General features: G+C 44.5%; 1 protein-coding gene across 1 annotated transcript in view; it reads left to right on the forward strand.

Moving 5' to 3' along the window:
• Positions 1 to 12512: 12512 nt before the first annotated feature.
• Positions 12513 to 22460, forward strand: part of LOC115160588 (LIM domain only protein 7) — a 123025-nt gene continuing 113077 nt past the window's right edge. The window contains exon 1 of the mRNA XM_029710750.1: positions 12513 to 12676. The gene's annotated coding sequence lies outside the window, so the exon portion shown is untranslated. The remainder of the gene's footprint in view (positions 12677 to 22460) is intronic.

Below are 22460 nucleotides of genomic sequence, written 5' to 3' on the forward strand. Positions count from 1 at the left end.
CTTTCTGGAGGATCAAGTTTTGAAATCAGTGGAATTAGAGTATGATAACTAAAGAGATGGAGAAAACACGTGTCTCCGATTACATCTTCAAACTAAGGGCAACCGTGGTATGGCATTCCTGACAGGGAGACGCGTCTATCATGCATGATGATGTATACAGGTAAGATAGTCTAGTGTTAGCTAGCTATATTTTCAGATATTACACGTTTCTAATTTTGACAGAAAGTGGTTTAATTTTAAGCTAAAGTGTACTGTTAGCTAGCTAAAAAACGTTAGCTGGCTGACTCCCTAGCTGACGTTATTTGTTTCCTAGAGCCGTTTACTTTTCTAGTTACTACTAATGAGACTAATATAAGCTAGCTAGTATTGGACCTGGTTGGTTAGCTCCCAGCACTGTGGCATTGTTGGCGCGTTGTTCATTGTTGTTTAACTAACTAACGATAGCTGGCTGGCTTTTTAGCTAACGTTACGTGACGTGTATGATCTTAGACATTGTTTACATAGCTAGGTTCATTGTTTAGCTAGCTAGCTATGTCACGTCCTGACCAGTAAAATAGGTTATTTGTTATTGTAGTTTGGTCAGGACGTGGCAGGGGTGTGTTTGTTTTGTGTTGTCGGGGTTTTTGGGTTGTGTTCTATGTTTTGTATTTCTATGTTCTATTTTCTAGTTTTTCTATTTCTATGTCTAGTTTATTGTTTTGACCTTCAATTGTAGTAAAACCAAATGCATGCTCTTCATCCGATCGCTGCCTGCACCTGCCCGCCTGCATCACTACTCTGGACGGTTCTGACTTAGAATATGTGTACAACTACAAATACCTAGGTGTCTGGTTAGACTGTAAACTCTCCTTCCAGACTCACATCAAACATCTCCAATCCAAAGTTAAATCAAGAATTGGCTTCCTATTTCGCAACAAAGCATCCTTCACTCATGCTGCCAAACATACCCTAGTAAAACTGACCATCCTACCGATCCTCGACTTCGGCGATGTCATTTACAAAATAGCCTCCAAAATAGCCTCCAATACCCTACTCAACAAACTGGATGCAGTCACAGTGCCATCCGTTTTGTCACCAAAGCCCCATATACTACCCACCACTGCGACCTGTACGCTCTCGTTGGCTGGCCTTCGCTTCATAATCGTCGCCAAACCCACTGGCTCCAGGTCATCTACAAGACCCTGCTAGGTAAAGTCCCCCTTATCTTCGCACACTGGTCACCATAGCAGCACCCACCTGTAGCACGCACTCCAGCAGGTATATCTCTCTGGTCACCCCCAAAGCCAATTCCTACTTTGGCCGTCTCTCTTTCCAGTTCTCTGCTGCCAATGACTGAAACGAACTACAAAAATCTCTGAAACTGGAAACACTTATCTCCCTCACTAGCTTTAAGCACCAGCTGTCAGAGCAGTTCACAGATCACTGCACCTGTACATAGCCCATCTATAATTTAGCCCAAACAACTACCTCTTCCCCTACTGTATTTATTTCTTTTATTTCTTTTATTTTGCTCCTTTGCACCCCATTATCTCTATTTCTACGTTGCACTTTCTTCTACTACAAATCTACCATTCCAGTGTTTTACTTGCTATATTGTATTTACTTTGCCACCATGGACTTTTTTGCCTTTACCTCCCTTATCTCACCTCATTTGCTCACATCGTACATAGACTTATTTTTCTACTGTATTATTGACTGTATATTTGTTTTACTCCATGTGTAACTCTGTGTTGTTGTATGTTGTCGAACTGCTTTGCTTTATCTTGGCCAGGTCGCAATTGTAAATGAGAACTTGTTCTCAACTTGCCTACCTGGTTAAATAAAGGTGAAATAAATAAAATTGGAGGCAGCTGTTCCTCATTGCCTCTAATTGAAGGTCCTATTTAGTAGGGGTGTTTTTCATTGGGTTTTTGTGGGTAGTTGTTTCGTGTATAGCTGTATGCCTTACAGGACTGTTTGTCGTCATTGTTTTTGTATACGTGTGTTTTGTTTTGTTTTTCCTTCTTTCTGCCAATAAAAAAGAAGATAAGTATACAGACTCCCGCTGCATTTTGGTCCACTTTATACGACGGCCGTGACAAGCTACATATATGTCTTAAATCTAAAGTGTATTGTTAGATAGCTAGCTAACGTTATCTAGCTGGCTCCTTAGCGGACGTTATTATTTGTTTCCCAGAGCTGTTTCCAGGCGGTGAGTCACATTTAGCCCGTCTGGTAGGCTCGTGCTACTGGGCAGATCGCGGCTGTCCTTCCCTTTTATAGTCTGTAATATTTGCAAGCCCTGCCACATCCGACGATTGTCGGAGCCGGTGTAATATGATTCAATCTTCGTCCTGTATTTATGCTTTACCTGTTTGACGGTTCGTCGGAGGGCATAGCAGGATTTCCTATAAGCGTTCCATGTAGTCATGGTTCTATGTAGTACTGTGCACCTCCCACAATCTGTTCTGTACTTGGGGACTGTGAAGAGACCTCTGGTGGCATGTCTTGTGGGGTATGCATGGGTGTCCGAGTGGTGTGCTAGTCGTTTAAACAGACAGCTCGGTGCTTTCAACATGTCCATACCTTTCACAAATACTAGTGATGAAGTCAGTCTCTCCTCAGTCTCTCCTCCGCTTGCGTCCCACGTACTCAACAGCCAGTTGAATCCCGTGGCGCGTTATTCAAATAACTTAGAAATGCTATTACTTCAATTTCTCAAACATATGACTATTTTACACCATTTTAAAGACAAGACTCTTGTTAATCTAACCACACTGTCCGATTTCAAAAAGGCTTTACAACGAAAGCAAAACATTAGATTATGTCAGCAGAGTACCCAGCCATAAATAATCAGACACCCATTTTTCAAGCTAGCATATAATGTCACATAAACCCAAACCACAGCTAAATGCAGCACTAACCTTTGATGATCTTCATCATATGACAATCTTAGGACATTATGTTATACAATACATGCATGTCTGTTCAATCAAGTTCATATTTATATCAAAAACCAGCTTTTTACATTAGCAGGTGACTAGCATGTGACTAGCATTCCCACCGAACACTTCCGGTGAATTTACTAAATTACTCACGATAAATGTTCACAAAAAACATAACAATTATTTTAAGAATTATAGATACAGAACTCCTCTATGCACTCGATATGTCCGATTTTAAAATAGCTTTTCGGTGAAAGCACATTTTGCAATATTCTAAGTAGATAGCCCGGCATCACAGGGCTAGCTATTTAGACACCCAGCAAGTTTAGCACTCACCAAAGTCAGATTTACTATAAGAAAAATGTTATTACCTTTGCTGTCTTCATCAGAATTCACTCCCAGGACTTCTACTTCAATAACAAATGTTGGTTTGGTCCCAAATAATCCATTGTTATATCCAAATAGCGGCGTTTTGTTCGTGTGTTCAAGACACTATCCGAAAGGGTAAATAAGGGTTACGAGCACGACGCATTTCGTGACAAAAAATGTCTAAATATTCCATTACCGTACTTCGAAGCATGTCAACCGCTGTTTAAAATCAATTTTTATGCCATTTTTCTCATAAAAAAGCGATAATATTCCGACTGGGAAATCGTTTTTTATTACAAAGAGAGTGAAAGTAAAAGCATGCTATCCCCTCATGCACGAGCCTCAGTCTGATGGCCCTCTGATAGAGCACTTGCCAAACGGGCTAGTGTGTTTCAGCCTGGGATTGGAATTACGTCATTCAGCTTTTTCCCGGGTTCTGAGAGCCTATGGGAGCCGTAGGAAGTGTCACGTCATGCCAGAGATCCCCTGTTTTTGTTAGAGATGATCAAGGAGGGCAAGAAATGGTCAGACAGGCCACTTCCTGTAAGGAATCTTCTCAGGTTTTGGCCTGCCAAATGAGTTCTGTTATACTCACAGACACCATTCAAACAGTTTTAGAAACTTTAGGGTGTTTTCTATCCAAAGCCAATAATTATATGCATATTCTAGTTACTGGGCAGGAGTAGTAACCAGATTAAATCGGGTACGTTTTTTATCCGGCCGTGCAAATACTGCCCCCTAGCCCCAACAGGTTAAGTGTTCCCTTTTATTTTTTGGAGCAGTGTATTATACGGCATTTTAAAGATACTCTACTCGTTAATCCAATCACATTGTCCGATTTCAAAAGGGCTTTACGGTGAAAGCAAAACATTAGATTATTTTAGCATAGCACCTTAGCAAAAAAAAAGCTATTTTCCAAGCACGGATAGCCATCACAAAACCAGATATACAGCTAAAATTAAGCACTAACCTTTGACAATCTTTATCAGATGACACTCCTAGGACATCATGTTTGACAATACATGCACTTTTTGTTCGATCAAGTTTATATTTATATCCAAAAACCCAATTTTTACATTGGCGCGTGACGTTCAGAAAATGTTTTCTCCCCATAACCTTCGGTGAATAGGCACATTCATTTACAGAAGAACTCATAAACGTTGACAAAATGTATAACAATTATTTAAAGAATTAGAGATAATCTACTCCTTTATGCAACCACCTTGTCAGATTTCAAAATAACTTTACGTAAAAAGCACATTGTTCGATATTCTGAGTCCAGAACTTAGCCTTCAATGCTAAGCTATACAGTTAGCCTACAACCACGGCGTCGACAAATCTCTAAAAATATGTTCGAAATATTGACTTACCTTTGCTGATCTTCTCAGGTTTTGGCCTGCCATATGAGTTCTGTTATACTCACAGACACCATTCAAACAGTTTTAGAAACTTTAGGGTATTTTCTATCCAAAGCCAATAATTATATGCATATTCTAGTTTCTGGGCAGTAGTAATAACCAGATTAAATCGGGTACGTTTTTTATCCGGCCTTGTAAATACTGCTCCCTAGCCCTAACAGGTTAATGTGAGTGTAGCGAAGTGCTTCTATTTTAGACCGTGCAGTAATATCTAACAAGTAATCTAACAATTCCTAACAATTTCACAACAACTACTTTATACACACAAGTGTAATGGGTATGAATAAGAATATGTACATATAAATATATGGATGAGCGATGGCTGAACGACATAGGCAAGATGCAGTAGATGGTATAGAGTAGAGTATATACATATGAGGTGACTAGTGTAGGGTATGTAAACATTATATAAAGTGGCATTGTTTAAAATTACTAGTGATACATTTATTACATCCAATTTATAATTATTAAAGTGGCTAGCGATTTCAGTCAGTATGTTGGCAGCAGCCACTCAATGTCATTGATGGCTGTTTAACAGTCTGATGGCCTTGAGATAGAAGCTGTTTTTCAGTCTCTCAGTCCCAGCTTTGATGCACCTGTACTGACCTCGCCTTTTGGACGACAGCGGGGTTGACAGGCGGTGGCTCGGGAGGTTGTTATCCTTGATGATCTTTTTGGCCTTCCTGTGACATCGGGTGGTGTAGGTGTACTGGAGGGCAGGTAGTTTGCCCCCGGTGATGCGTTTGGCAGATCTCACTACCCTCTGGAGAGCCTTACGGTTGTGGGCGGAGCAGTTGCCGTACCAGGCAGTGATACAGCCTGACAGGATGCTCTCGGTTGTGCATCTGTAAAAGTTTGTGAGGGTTTTTGGAGACAAGCCACATTTCTTCAGCCTCCTGAGGTTGAAGAGGGGCTGTTGCGCCTTCTTCACCACGCTGTCTGTGTGGGTGGACCATTTCAGTTTGTCCGCGATGTGTACGCTGAGGAACTTAAAACTTTCCACCTTCATTATTGTCCCGTCGATGTGAATAGGGGGCTGCTCCCTCTGCTGTTTCCTGAAGTCCACAATCATCTCTTTTGTTTTGTTGATGTTGAGTGTGAGGTTATTTTCCTGACACCACACTCCAAGGGCCCTCACCTCCTCCCTGTAGGCCATCTCATCGTTGTTGGTAATCAAGCCTACTACGGTAGTGTCGTCTGCAAACTTGATGATTGAGTTGGAGGTGTGCATGGCCACGCAGTCATGGGTAAACAGGGAGTACAGGAGAGGGCTGAGAACCTACCCTTGTGGTGCCCCAGTGTTGAGAATCAGCGGGGTGGAGATGTTGTTTCCTCCCCTCACCACCTGGGGGCGGCCCGTCAGAAATTCCAGGACCCAGTTGCACAGGACGGGGTTGAGACCCAGGGGCCCGAGCTTAATGATGAGTTTGGAGGGTACTATGGTGTTAAATTCTGAGCTGCAGTCGATGAACAACATTCTTACATAAGTATTCCTCTTGTCGAGGTGGGTTAGGGCAGTGTACAGTGTGATTGTGATTGCGTCGTCTGTGTACCTATTGGGGCGGTAAGAAAATCAAAGTGTGTCTAGGGTGTTAGGTAGAGTGGAGATTATATTATCTTTGACTAGTCTCTCAAAGCACTTCATGATGACAGAGGTGAGTGCTATGGAGCGATAGTCGTTTAGCTCAGTTACCTTAGCTTTCTTGGGAACAGGAACAATGGTGGCCCTCTTGAAGCATGTGGGAACAGCAGACTGGGATAGGGATTGTGATTGAATATGTCCGTAAACACACCAGTCAGCTGGTCTGCGCATGCTTTGAGAACGCGGCTAGGGATGCCGTCTGGGCAGGCAGCCTTGCAAGGGTTAACACGTTTAAATGTTTTACTCATGATGGCTGCGGTGAAGGAAAGCCTGCAGATTTTGGTGGTGGGCTGTGTCAGTGGCACTGTATTGTCCTCAAAGTGAGCAAAGAAGTTGTTTAGTTTGTCTGGGAGCAGGACATCGGTGTCCGCAACGGGGCTGGTTTACTTTTTGTAGTCTGTGATTGACTGTAGACCCTGCCACAAACCTCTCGTGTCTGAGCCGTTGAATTGCGACTCTACTTTGTCTCTATACTGAGGCTTAGCTTGTTTGATTGCCTTGCGGAGGGAATAGCTACACTGTTTGTATTCGGTCATGTTTCCGGTTGCCTTGCCCTGATTAAAAGCAGTGGTTTTCTTTTCAGTGACAGCGGCAGAACCGTTGAGGCTAGAAACCCAATTCAACCACAGGAATGTTCCTAAGGTCTTTACGTTAAGGTCCTCCCGATCTGTGCAAGCCTAACCTTGACCGTGTGGAATTAACCCTTAACAGTGGTAACAGGGTGTATTTCTTCTAACTGTTTACATTGACATCTCTCCCCAAAGGAATACACTGTCTGCTGCCCTAACTTCAACTTGAGCAACCGGAAGTGGTTAAATTGACCTTAAAATTATTTGGGATAGGGGGCAGTATTTTCACGGCCGGATAAAAAATGTACCGATTTAAACTGGTTACTACTCTTGCCCAGAAACGAGAATATGCATATAATTAGAAAAAACTCTAAAGTTTCTAAAACTGTTTGAATGGTGTCTGTGAGTGTAACAGAACTCATATGGCAGGCAAAAACCTGAGAAGATTCCAGGCAGGAAGTGGCCTGTCTGACAATTTGTAGTCCTTCTGTTGCATCTCTATCAAAATTACAGGATCTGAGCTGTTACGTGACACTTTCTAAGGCTTGCATTGGCTCTCTAAAGCCTTTAGAAAGCGGAATGATGTGTCTCCTGTCTCTGGGCAAAGATGGCGTAGCAGTTCAGACGTCCTTTACCCTCCTCTTGTCGTGTCCCGTGTATATATATATTTACATATTTTTTCTTCGCATTATCTTTTTACATTTTTTCTTCTAAAACTCAACCTCAAAGCACTCTCTGCAACCCCCCTCACCAATTTAAAAAAGAAAGTATTATTTACCTCAAATCCTAAATCCACAACAGAAGCTAGCCAGAGGTTAGCCATTTTCACTGGCTAACGTTGGAGTTCAGCTAGCCACGGTTAGCTGTCCTCAGCTATCCATTAGCTCGAAAAGCTATCGCCAGTTTTTGTACAGCGCGACTCAGACCAGAGCACACCAGACCTACTCTCTCTCCTTTCCCCGATTTCTACCGCAGGCTCTGGACATTTACACCTGGATCTTGCAGCTAACTAGCTGCTACCTGAGTGACTATTGGCAACGTCGGTCCCGGAATTAACACACATTATCCCGGAGCTAGCCAGCTGAAGAGTTCCGTCAGCCACTCGTGGGCTTTTCCTGAGCTAGCCAGCTGAAGTGTCTCCTGGGCTACAATCACCTATCCTGACCCGCTTTACTGCCGATGCGGAGCCCCATCGGGCCTTCACGACTGGACCACCGACGTTATCTGCCCGAGGGAGTTATCCAACTGGCCCCTCCGTCGCGACGTAACCTGATCGCCCATCTGCGGCCCACTAATCGTTAATCGTTAGCTGTCTTATCGGCTGCGATCTGAATAGGTCTATCGGACACTTTTCTTGGGCCACTATAACTAACTATTTTGCCAACTTGGACTGGTCCCCCCTTCCACACGGAACCCCACAGACGGAAACGCACGAGGTGGCTAAAAGCAGACCTCCCTCCATCTTCCACCAGCTTGCTACCTATGGCCCGGCTAGCTGTCTGAATCTCACTGGACCCTTTGATCACTCGGCTAAGCATGCCTCTCCTCAATGTCAATATGCAATGTCCATTGCTGTTCTGGTTAGTGTTTATTGGCTTATTTCACTGTAGAGCCTCTAGCCCTGCTCATTATATCTTATCCAACCTCTCAGTTCCTCCACCCACACATGCTATGACATCTTCTGGTTTCAATTATGTTTCTAGAGACAATATCTCTCTCATCATTACTAAATGCCTAGGTTTACCTCCTCTGTATTCACATCCCACCATACCTTTGTCTGTACATTATACCTTGAAGCTATTTTATCGCCCCCAGAAACCTGCTCCTTTTTCTCTCTATTCTGGACGTCACAGACGACCAATTCTTATAGCTTTTAGCCGTACCCTTATACTCATTCTTCTCTGCTCCTCTGGGGATGTAGAGGTGAATCCAGGCCCTGCAGTGCCTGGCTCCACTCCTACTCCACAGGCGCTCTCTTTTGATGACTTCTGTAACCGTAATAGCCTTGGTTTCATGCATGTTAACATTAGAAGCCTCCTCCCTAAGTTTGTTTTATTCACTGCTTTAGCACACTCTGCCAACCCGGATGTCCTAGCTGTGTCTGAATCTTGGCTTAGGAAGTCCACCAAAAACTCTGAAATCTTCATCCCTAACTACAATGTTTTCAGACAAGATAGAACGACCAAAGGGGGCGGTGTTGCAATCTACTGCAGAGATAGCCTGCAGAGCTCTGTCCTGCTATCCAGGTCTGTACCCAAACAATTTGAACTTCTACTTTTAAAAATCCACCTCTCCAAAAACAAGTCTCTCACCGTCACCGCCTGCTATAGACCCCCCTCGGCCCCTAGCTGTGCTCTGGACACCATATGTGAACTGATTGCCCCCCATCTATCTTCAGAGCTCGTGCTACTAGGTGACCTAAACTGGGACATGCTTAACACCCCAGCCATCCTACAATCCAAGCTTGATGCCCTCAATCTCACACAAATTATCAATGAACCCACCAGGTACAACCCCAAAGCCGCAAACACTGGCACCCTCATAGATGTCATCCTAACCAACGTGCCCTCTAAATACACCTCTGCTGTTTTCAACCAAGATCTCAGCGATCACTGCCTCATTGCCTGCACCCGTAATGGGTCAGCGGTCAAACGACCTCCACTCATCACTGTCAAACGCTCCCTGAAACATTTCAACGAGCAAGCCTTTCTAATCGACCTGGCCCTGGTATCCTGGAAGGATATTGACCTCATCCCGTCAGTAGAGGATGCCTGGTTATTTTTTTTAAATGCCTTCCTCACCATCTTAAATAAGAATGCCCCTTTCAAGAAATTTAGAACCAGGAACAGATATAGCCCTTGGTTCTCTCCAGACCTGACTGCCCTTAAGGTCCTGGAGTGGCCTAGCCAGTCTCCAGATCTTAATCCCATAGAAAATCTGTGGAGGGAGCTGAAGGTTCGAGTTGCCAAACGTCAGCCTCGAAACCTTAATGACTTGGAGAAGATCTGCAAAGAGGAGTGGGACAAAATCCCTCCTGAGATGTGTGCAAACCTGGTGGCCAACTACAAGAAAAGTCTGACCTCTGTGATTGCCAACAAGGGTTTTGCCACCAAGTACTAAGTCATGTTTTGCAGAGGGGTCAAATACTTATTTCCCTCATTAAAATCCAAATCAATTTCTAACATTTTTGACATGCGTTTTTCTGGATATTTTTGTTGTTATTCTGTCTCTCACTGTTCAAATAAACCTACCATTAAAATTATAGACTGATCCTTTCTTTATCAGTGGGCAAACATACAAAATGAGCAGGGGATCAAATACTTTTTCCGCCCACTGTATATACACTGCTCAAAAAAATAAAGGGAACACTTAAACAACACAATATAACTCCAAGTCAATCACACTTCTGTGAAATCAAACTGTCCACTTAGGAAGCAACACTGATTGACAATAAATTTCACATGCTGTTGTGCAAATGGAATAGACAACAGGTGGAAATTATAGGCAATTAGCAAGACACCCCCATTTAAGGAGTGGTTCTGCAGGTGGTGACCACAGACCACTTCTCAGTTCCTATGCTTCCTGGCTGATGTTTTGGATGCTGGCGGTACTTTCACTCTAGTGGTAGCATGAGACTGAGTCTACAACCCACACAAGTGGCTCAGGTAGTGCAGGATGGCACATCAATGCGAGCTGTGGCAAGAAGGTTTTCTGTGTCTGTCAGCGTAGTGTCCAGAGCATGGAGGTGCTACCAGGAGACAGGCCAGTACATCAGGAGACGTGGAGGAGGCCGTAGGAGGGCAACAACCCAGCAGCAGGACCGCAACCTCCGCCTTTGTGCAAGGAGGAGCAGGAGGACCACTGCCAGAGCCCTGCAAAATGACCTCCAGCAGACCACAAATGTGCATGTGTCTGCTCAAACGGTCAGAAACAGACTCCATGAGGGTGGTATGAGGGCCCGACGTCCACAGGTGGGGGTTGTGCTTACAGCCCAACACCGTGCAGGACATTTGGCATTTGCCAGAGAACACCAAGATTGGCAAATTCGCCACTGGCGCCCTGTGCTCTTCACAGATGAAAGCAGGTTCACACTGAGCACATGTGACAGACGTGACAGAGTCTGGCAACACCGTGGAGAACATTCTGCTGCCTGCAACATCCCCCAGCATGACCGGTTTGGCGGTGGGTCAGTCATGGTGTGGGGTGGCATTTCTTTGGGGGGCCGCACAGCCCTCCATGTGCTCGCCAGAGGTAGCCTGACTGCCATTAGGTACCGAGATGAGATCCTCAAGACCCCTTGTGAGACCATATGCTGGTGCGGTTGGCCCTTGGTTCCTCCTAATGCAAGACAATGCTGGACCTCATGTGGCTGGAGTGTGTCAGCAGTTCCTGCAAGAGGAAGGCATTGATGCTATGGACTGGCCCACCCATTCCCCAGACCTGAATCCAATTGAGCACATCTGGGACATCATGTCTCGCTCCATCCACCAACGCCACGTTGCACCACAGACTGTCCAGGAGTTGGCGGATGCTTTAGTCCAGGTCTGGGAGGAGATCCCTCAGACCATCCGCCACCTCATCAGGAGCATGCCCAGGCATTGTAGGGAGGTCATACAGGCACGTGGAGGCCACACACACTACTGAGCCTCATTTTGACTTGTTTTAAGGACATTACATCAAAGTTGGATCAACCTGTAGTGTGGTTTTCCACTTTAATTGTGAGTGTGACTCCAAATCCAGGCCTCCATGGGTTGATAAATTGGATTTCCATTGATTATTTTTGCGTGATTTTGTTGTCAGCACATTCAACTATATAAAGAAAAAAGTATTTAATAAGATTATTTCATTCATTCAGATCTAGGATGTGTTATTTTAGTGTTCCCTTTATTTTTTTGAGCAGTGTATATATAACCTTTATTTAGTATACATTTCCAATTAAGTCAGAAGGCCTTTTTCCCAATGGCTAGTCCTGTATAACCACAGTAATATCAGTTTTTATTTAACTGTATTGGGATAGGCCTGATCAATGTTAACTGACTTCACACCCATGTATAAACACCACCCCAGAGTCTGTGTGTGTGTCTGTGTTTTTGTACGTTTCTTCTGTGTGTGTTTTGACAACAATGGCCTGTTTCTCTTGCTTTTGCTCAGTGTTTTGAGATCATGGGAAAGGCATAAGGCCGAAACAACACTGGGGCTGTGTGTGTGTGTGTGTGTGTGTGTGTGTGTGTGTGTGTGTGTGTGTGTGTGTGTGTTTCCCCCTCTACTCCAGATGCTTGCCCCTGGGGTCTGCCTGGCTGGCTCCAGAACAGTTTATAGCACTCCCCTTTTCTGTTTACCGGGGACCTTACAGGAGCCAACGCAGTAAGTGAAGGAACTGAAGGAACTTAACTTTCACTCTGCAGGAACTTATAGTGGAGGATTGGAGAAGACTGAGAAGGAAAAAACAACACAGAGCATCCTCTACTGTTCTATACATCCTACCTTTCTTCTCTAGGTTAACTCACTCACCCTCTCTCTCTCTCTCTCTCTCTCACACTGTATCCGTCTTTTCATCACATTTACAGGCGGTAACCAAGAAAACATTTGGGTGCAACAATTTCCGATCTGCACTGGAGAACGGTCTCTCTCTGTCTCTCTCTCTCTCTCTCTCTCTCTCTCTCTCTGTCTCTATAAATATATCTTGCTGTCGCTCTTTCAAGCCTCCCATTCATTCAGGACCCTCTCTCCTATCTCCAGACCTCTACTTCTTCCGTAAGTGTTACTGAGATTTCCCAGCACTGAATGTACTACAGAATGTTTGTTTGTTAGACCTTGTTGTTAAACCACCTTATTGAAAACAGAGCCCATTTGGACTTAAATATATGCCATGTTAGTGTTTGATTGTCATATTCTCCTCTGTTCAGTCTTGTTTTGCAATGACGTCTTGTTACTGACATTTCCTACTAGTAACATTTCCAACGAAGAATGTTACTAGTAAAACCCACACATTTTTTGTTTGTTTGTTCTCTGTCCCATTTCATTTTGCTATGATGTCTTGTAATGTAGTTTAAATGGGGATGATTTTGCCTGTGCGACAGATGTGATTGGGATGGAGCGGGCTGGTTGCCATCTTGGCTTCTTTAATGAGAGGGGTGATAGGCTGTGGAGTTAATTGGGATCGCTGTAGCTGAAACCACAGTGGAAAGCAAAGCAGTGTTGCATGGACCTAAATGAATTTAAGGACACTCAACTCATGTGGAAAGAGATGCTAGCATAACATTATGATAACATTGAGATGCATGCATGTGTAAGCATGCATGTATCTTCAGCGTGTGTGTGTGTTGCTGTTCTTTGCCCAGACACCCTGGTGTTGTTTCAGTGACTCAGCAGAGGGCTTTAATTACCACAGGCATTGCGAAATCTCCCTGACCACTTGGGCCATCCACTCTGTAAAGCACAGTCAGACACAGACAGACAGCCTATCGTTCTGCTGATCTCATCCTGACTCCGCTTTTTACCACCCTCAAGATAACGGCAGACATAGGGGAATTCTCAATTTTTTCTCAATGTCTATGGAAGTAGTCTTCAGTACTGTTAGCCTGGTTCCAGATCGGTTGGTGCTTTATACTCAACTCCTTAACAGAACTCAGAACAGTTCGAATCACAGAAGTTTATTTACAAAACAGGTGGCAGGAAAACGACAGGTCAAGGGCAGGCAGAGGTCAGTAATCCAGGGCAGACTCCGTAAACTACAGAATGGCAGGAAGGTTCAGGGCCAGGGCAGGCAGCAGTCAGTAATCCAGGGCAGTGTCAGAAGGTTCAGAACGGCAGGCAGGCTCAGGGCAGGCAGAGTGGTCAAAACCAGAAGAACTAGAAAATAGGGACTAAAGAAAACAGGAGAACGGGAAAAAACACGTTGGTACGCTTAACGAGACAAGACGAACTGGTAACAGACAAACAGAAAACACAGGTATAAATGCACAGGGGATAATGGGAAAAATGGGCGACACCTGGAGGGGGGTGAAGACAAGCACAAGACAGGTGAAACAGATCACGGCTCCTATGGTCGTTGTCATGTTTTGCATGACAATAACTTCACTGTAAAACCCTATAAGTTCCGTGAAATAGATTTTTTAGCAAACAGATTACCTCCAACATTGTAAATTAAAACACTTAAAAGTTAAAATTAAGGCACAACTAATTATTTTGAATTACTTGTAGTTAACCTAATGGTTTTATGCAAATTAAAAGGTTCTCAACTGTACTTTACTTAAAAATATATTGTTAATTAATTTAGTACATTGAATTGCTGTATATTGAATTGCTATGCTTTAACTGTAGTCAACTTAGTTTGTATTTGTATTTATTAGCTGATGCCAAGGACGCAGCTGCTTTTCCTGGGGTCCAGCAAAATGTATACAAAAGTTATACTTAAAAAAAAAATATTACAATACATTCACAACAGATTAAGTGTGTGCCCACAGGACCCTGCTCTACTACCACATATCTACAACACAAAATCCATGTGTACATGTGTGTATAGTGTGTTTGTTATCATGTGTTTTTATGCATGTGTCTGTGCCTATGTTTGTGTTGCTTCCACAGTCCCCACTGTTCCATAAGGTGTATTTTTTATAAATTTGTCTATTTAATTTTGCATGAGTTACTTGATGTGGAATAGAGTTCCATGTAGTCATGGCTCTATGTAGTACTGTGCGCCTCCCATAGCCCATTCTGGACTTGGGGACTGTGAAGAGACCTCTGGTGGCATGTCTTGTGGAGTATTTATTTATTTATTTTATTTAACTAGGCAAGTCAGTTAAGAACAAATTCTTATTTACAATGACGGCCTACACCGGCTTAACTCGGACGACAATGTGCCAATTGTGCGTCGCCCTATGGGACTCCCAATCACGGCCAGTTGTGATACAACCTGGAATCAAACCAGGGTGTCTGTAGTGACACCTCTAGCACTAAGATGCTGTGCCTTAGACCTCTGCGCCACTTGTGAGCCCAAAAGGACGAGGTCCTACCGAGATGCATGGGTGTCCGAGCTGTGTGCCAGTAGTTCAAACAGACAGCTCGGTGCATTCAACATGCCAATACCTCTCACAAATACAAGTAGTGATGAAGTCAATCTTTCCTCTACTTTGAGCCAGTCAATCTTTCCTCTACTTTGACATGTATATTATTAATGTTAGCTCTCTGTGTACATCCAAGAACCAGTCGTGTTGCCCTGTTCTGAGCCAATTGCAATTTTGTGGTCAGGTGCCACAAAAAGTCCCACTTTGTTGCACCTGACCACATGACTCAACAGTAGTCCAGGTGCGACAAAACTAGGGCCTGTAGGACCTGCCTTGTTGAGAGCTGTTAAGAATGCAGAGCAGGGCTTTATTATGGACAGACTTCACCCATCCTAACTACTGTTGGATCAATATGTTTTGACCATGACAGTTCACAATCTAGGGTTAATCCAAGCAGTTTAATCTCCTCAACTTGCTCAATTTCTACATTATTCATTACAAGATTTAGTTGAGGTTTAGGGTTTAGAGAATGATTTGTCCCAAATACAATGCTTTTAGGTTTTTTTTATATTTAGGACTAACTTATTCCTTGCCACCCATTCTGAAAACAACTGCATTTCTTTGTTACTTGTTGCAGTCACTTCAGTCACTGTGGTAGCTGACGTGTATAGTGTTGAGTCATCTGCATACATAGACACACTGGCTTTACTCAAAACCAGTGGCATGTCGTTAGTAAAGATTGAACATTGAGTAGTGCAATAGTCGTACCAACTCAAAATATTTACTTCAATGAAACAAAAAAATTCCTTTGACCTTCCTTCAACCATTTATGGAAAGTGATTAGCTAAATTTAGTTAGGTACTATTAACTCAAAACATAACAAACCATACTATATTCTTAGTACATACAACTCAAAGTCAGTCAATTTTCATGCATTCAAGGAATTTCTATTTAGTTTGAGGAAGGCCCTTTCCTGTTTCAGCATGACAATGCCCCCGTGCAAAAAGCGAGGTGCATACAGAAATGGTTTGTTGAGATTGAGCCCAACATCAGTGCCCAACCTCATTAATGCTCTTGTGGCTGAATGGAAGCAAGTCCTCGCAGAAATGTTCCAACATCTAGTGTAATGCCTTGCCAGGAGATTGGAGGCTGTTATAGCTGCAAAGGGGGGACCAACTCCATATTAATTGCCATGATTTTGGAATGAGATGTTCGACGAGCATGTGTTCACATACTTATGGTCATGTAGTGTATTTTATGGCACCAAAGGAAATATATCCATGGATAATCTAATTATACAGCCTTCCATTGAGACAGCTTTACGTACTGCATCAATTAAGGACTGCCGCTGACCATTCTCATTTTGACCCTAAGGGAGAAAGAAAAAATGTGTCTTTTGTATTTTAAGATAAAATACACTGCTCAAAAAAATAAAGGGAACACTTAAACAACACAATGTAACTCCAAGTCAATCACACTTCTGTGAAATCAAACTGTCCACTTAGGAAGCAACACTGATTGACAATAAATTTCACATGCTGTTGTGCAAATGGAATAGACAACAGGTGGAAATTATAGGCAATTAGCAAGACACCCCCAATAAAGGAGTGGTTCTGCAGGTGGGGACCACAGACCACTTCTCAGTTCCTATGCTTCCTGGCTGATGTTTTGGTCACTTTTGAATGCTGGCGGTGCTTTCACTCTAGTGGTAGCATGAGACGGAGTCTACAACCCACACAAGTGGCTCAGGTAGTGCAGCTCATCCAGGATGGCACATCAATGCGAGCTGTGGCAAGAAGGTTTGCTGTGTCTGTCAGCGTAGTGTCCAGAGCATGGCGGCGCTACCAGGAGACAGGCCAGTACATCAGGAGACATGGAGGAGGCCGTAGGAGGGCAACAACCCAGCAGCAGGACCACTACCTCCGCCTTTGTGCAAGGAGGAGCAGGAGGAGCACTGCCAGAGCCCTGCAAAATGACCTCCAGCAGGCCACAAATGTGCATGTGTCTGCTCAAATGGTCAGAAACAGACTCCATGAGGGTGGTATGAGGGCCCGACGTCCACAGGTGGGGGTTGTGCTTACAGCCCAACACCGTGCAGGACGTTTGGCATTTGGCAGAGAACACCAAGATTGGCAAATTCACCACTGGCGCCCTGTGCTCTTCACAGATGAAAGCAGGTTCACACTGAGCACGTGACAGACGTGACAGAGTCTGGAGATGCCGTGGAGAACGTTCTGCTGCCTGCAACATCCTCCAGCATGACCGGTTTGGCGGTGGGTCAGTCATGGTGTGGGGTGGCATTTCTTTGGGGGGCCGCACAGCCCTCCATGTGCTCGCCAGAGGTAGCCTGACTGCCATTAGGTACCGAGATGAGATCCTCAGACCCCTTGTGAGACCATATGCTGGTGCGGTTGGCCCTGGGTTCCTCCTAATGCAAGACAATGCTAGACCTCATGTGGCTGGAGTGTGTCAGCAGTTCCTGCAAGAGGAATGCATTGATGCTATGGACTGGCCCGCCCGTTCCCCAGACCTGAATCCAATTGAGCACATCTGGGACATCATGTCTCGCTCCATCCACCAACGCCACGTTGCACCACAGACTGTCCAGGAGTTGGCGGATGCTTTAGTCCAGGTCTGGGAGGAGATCCCTCAGGAGACCATCCGCCACCTCATCAGGAGCATGCCCAGGCATTGTAGGGAGGTCATACAGGCACGTGGAGGCCACACACACTACTGAGCCTCATTTTAACTTGTTTTAAGGACATTACATCAAAGTTGGATCAGCCTGTAGTGTGGTTTTCCACTTTAATTTTGAGTGTGACTCCAAATCCAGACCTCCATGGGTTGATAAATTGGATTTCCATTGATTATTTTGGTGTGATTTTGTTGTCAGCACATTCAACTATGTAAAGAAAAAAGTATTTAATAAGATTATTTCATTCATTCAGATCTAGGATGTGTTATTTTAGTGTTCCCTTTATTTTTTTGAGCAGTATATAACCAAGAGTCAGATATAGTTGTCAGCATTCTGCAGTGTTACGCCATCCCATCTGGTTTGCGCTTAGTGGAACTATCATTTGTTTTTCAACAGGACAATGACCTAACACACCTCCAGGCTGTGTAAGGGCCATTTGACCAAGAAGGAGAGTGATGGAGTGCTGCATCAGATGACCTGGCCCCCACAATTACCTGACCTCAACCCAAATGAGATTGTTTGGGATGAGTTGGACTGCAGAGTGAAGAAAAAGCAGCCAAAAATTCCTCAGCATATCTGGGAACTCCTTCAAGACTGTTGGAAAAGCATTCCCAAGAATTTTTTTGGGGGGGCACACGGGTAGTTTGGCTGGGCGAGGATTAAGTCCCAAGCCAAATCCCTGTGTTTTTTCCAAACGACCATTGACTGGACAGGTCCCGTGCTTTGGGGTGATGGATGCTGTGACGAGGCCGGGTATTTTCAGGCCGGTATGCGCAGTACCAGCGCCCCGCATGTGCCAGGGGAAAGTGGGCATACAGCCAGTAGGGGTGATGCCAGTCCTGTGCTCGAGACCGCCAGTGCGCCTCTACAGTCCAGTGTTTCCCGCTACACGCACTAGCCTTGAGGTGCGTGTCTCCAGGCTGGCACGTCCAGTACCAACACCACGCATCAGGCTTCCAGTGCATCAGCCCAGTCCAACTCAGCCTGTTCCCGCTCCCCGCACTAGCCCGGAGGTGCCTGTCCCCAGGCTGGTACCTCCACTACCAGCCCCACGCATCAGGCTTCCAGTGCCTCGTCCAGAGTGTCCGGCAACAGTGCCTCGTCCAGAGTGTCAGCCCAGTCCAGAGTGTCAGCCCAGAGTGTCAGCCCAGAGTGTCAGTGCCTCGTCCAGAGTGTCCGGAACCAGGTGAGACGGCCCACTGTCCGGAACAATGCCTCGTCCAGAGTGTCCGGAACCAGGTGAGACGGCCCACTGTCTGGAACCAGGTGAGACGGCCCACTGTCCGGAACAGTGCCTCGTCCAGAGTGTCCGGAACCAGGTGAGACGGCCCACTGTCCGGAACCAGGGGAGACGGCCCACTGTCCGGAACCAGGGAAGACGGCCCACTGTGCGGAACCAGGGGAGATGGCCCACTGTGCAGAACCAGGGGAGACGGCCCACTGTGCGGAAGCAGGGGAGACGGCCCACTGTGCGGAACCAGGGGAGACGGCCCACTGTCCGGAACCAGGGGAGACGGCCCACTGTCCGGAACCGGGTGAGTCTGCCACCAGTCCGGAGCCGCCAGAGCCACCCGCCAGTCCGGAGCCGCCAGAGTCGCCCCACCAGTCCGGAGCCGCCAGAGCCGCCCGCCAGTCCGGGGCCGCCCGCCAGTCTGGAGCCACCAGGGCCACCCGCTAGTCTGGAGCCGCCAGGGTCGCCCGCCAGCCGGGCGCAGCCAGGGGAGCCACCTAAGTGGGCTAAGCCAAGGGTGAAGCGGGGTCCACGTCGAGCACCTGAGCCACCTCCAGTATAGGTGGGTTGGGGAGGGGGGGTGTAGCACAGGTGCCGTCGTTGACGGCAGCCACCCTCCCTTCCCTCTCTTTAGTTGTGGTTTTTTTCTTTATTTTTTCTGCACCTTTAGGGGGGGTACTGTCACGTCCTGACCAGTATAGGGGTTATTTGTTATTGTAGTTTGGTCAGGACGTGGCAGAGGGTATTTGTTTTATGTGGTTCGGGGTGGTGGTTTGTTTAGAAGGGTGTTTGATTTATTATTTCCGGGTTTTGGGTTATGTTCTATGTTTTTGTATTTCTATGTTCTTTCTAGTTTAGTATTTTCTATGTTAGGTAATTGGGTGTTGGACTTTCAATTGGAGGCAGGTGTTTGTAGTTGCCTTTGATTGAGAGTCCTATATATAGGGATGTGTTTTGTTTGTTTATTGTGGGTAGTTGTATTTCGCACTGCTAGTTGTCGTAGCCTGTGAAACTGTCGTCTGTCGTTCTCTTTGTTTATTGTTTTTCCGTGTTCACATTTATTTAATAAATAATAATGATGAACATGCAACCCGCTGCGCCTTGGTCCTCTCTTCACGAAGACAGCCGTTACAACTAGCAAACTAGGGTTACCTAGTCACATATCGCACAGATTTGTTGGAAGACATTTTACAAAGCAAGGAATTCAAATGTCCTGATCATTTATAACTTACCATATCAGCGTGCTCAATAAGCATATGACCACCATACTGCAGCAGGAGAAGATGTGTGTTGACCACCAATGGCACCAACTAGTTGTTGCTGGATCTCTTCAGTGCGTACACTCTTGACATAACATTAATAAACGAATTCTGTCACCATACTCTGTACACGCAGTCAAAACATCCACCTGTCAAGCAACACACTAACATACCTAGACTAATGTTAGCTAAACTGAATTGCACAATATCTCCATAGAACTCACTAATAATAAAAACTTAGATAAAACTCATAATCAGCATGGTTGCTGTCCAAACGGGACTGTTTAGTTCCAGTCACACAGTAAAACCTGTTTGATTATACAGTCGTTGACCAAACAGATATTTACTACTGTTCTTCTTACTATGAAAATTCTTAACGGTATTTGAAATTCCTTCGCTTTGAGCTGCACCACGGTACAGAACGTTGTTGACGCACATGACGTCAGACAACGGGCTGTACAGTTAAAAATATGAGTTACAGTATTCAGATAAAATAGTTGAGTTCAGGAAAAGTAAATGCTTCATGCACGTCAGGGTAACCCAATACTTTAGTCAGGATAACGATTTGCCACATAATGAGTTTACAACAAAAATGTGTTTTATTCCATGACACTGTTAGGGTTTACAGTGCGCAGGTGTTGGCAAGACAACACAAACACATCAGGGACCAGGCTACAGTGCTGTATACCACTGCAAATTGACATATTCCAAACGAAAACAATCCATGTATTATGTGAGATAATTGCATTGTGTAGTAGTAATGAATACTTACTGAGGGAGGATGCAGTGAACTATCAAACCATTGTTTGTATATCCTAATCAACAATGGCACAACAATGTATAGGTGTCAGAAATGGTTCCTACTTGTAAATCTGTGTCCTTATCTGACTCATTACACCAGAGGGATAGTTTCTTTGTTTTTCGAATTTCACACTACAATGACTCATTCAATAACCTGATCACAAAGGTCAGTGTTTCACACACTCCTAGATCATTAGTAGGAGCAAAGGTTAACATCACAGTTGTAAGCGCCATGTGTCTGCCAGCTTCTCTCTTCTTTTTTATTCTATTGTTTTGTCTCCTCTCATATCCTCTTTTCAAAAATCAAGTCAAACTTTATTTAAATAGCACATTTCATTAAAGGTAAGATGCTGTGCAAAGTGCTTCCCATAAAATATAAAAAGTTAGAAAGATAAAAACACAATCAGGTTGGGGTCAATTCAATTTAAATTCCAGTCAATTCAGAAGGTAAATCAAATTCCAATTCCAAATGTTCCTCATTGAAAAACATTGGAATTGTTGTGTACTTCCTGAATTGACTGGAATTGAAATGGAATTGACCCCAACCCTGAACAAAGTACATTTCTTTACCTCATCTCCTCTCTCCTCTACTTCTCATTCTCTACTCTCTTTCTCTCCTCCCCCTTCCTCTCCTCCCCCTCTACCCTCCCCACCTCTCCTCTCAGCACCACTTCCCTCCTCTTCTTTTCTCCCCTGCCATCCTCTCCTCTTGTCCCCTCCTCCCTTTCACTCATGTTCTACTTAAAGAGCTGGATACATAGCGGAAATATGCAGGGAGGGATGGAATGTGCTTACCACTTCCTTCCCACCATTGTCTGCCCATTTGATTGGTTAAAACGGTTGCTGTTCATGTTTTGTCCATTATGTCATACTATATTTTCCATTAGAATTAAGGCCACAGGTACTCTTGATACCCAAAAAATGATTGAGAGAATGTCAAGAGTGTGCAAAGCTGTCATCAAGGCACAGGGTGGCTACTTTGAAGAATCTGAAATATAAAATATATTTAGATTCTTTTAACACTTTTTTGGTTACTACATGATTTCATATGTGTTATTTCATAGTTTTGATGTCTTCGCTGTTATTCTACAATGTAGAAAATAGTAAAAATAAAGAAAAACCCTTGAAGGAGTAGGTGTTCTAAAACATTTCACCGGTACTGTATAAATACAAATATTGCTGTGGTCAGACTGAGTGAGCTACGGTCAAGTGGGGCACCTTGTTGAACTCGGCACGGTCTAGAGACTACGGTGATGCCACTTTCAGTGTTGATTTCAGCCTGTCCATTTGGTAATGGTAAATCACTGTTTAAACTTATTGGAAATTGACAATAAGTCAGCCATCCATCAGTCAATAAGATATCATATTGACACCAAAAAGATACGTTCTGACACCAAACACACTTTGGTGTGTTTAGAAGCCAACTATCACATATTTCAGAGCCGGCACAAAATTCACAGCGCCTTCTGTTAAAACTATTTTAAAAAAGGAAAACACGTAGTTACGTTCTAGCTGCGGGTCCAGGTCTGACATTATGTGTAGGTCT

The sequence above is a fragment of the Salmo trutta genome, chromosome 24 (genome assembly GCF_901001165.1).
Source record: "Salmo trutta chromosome 24, fSalTru1.1, whole genome shotgun sequence".
NCBI classification, from domain to species: Eukaryota; Metazoa; Chordata; class Actinopteri; order Salmoniformes; family Salmonidae; genus Salmo; species Salmo trutta.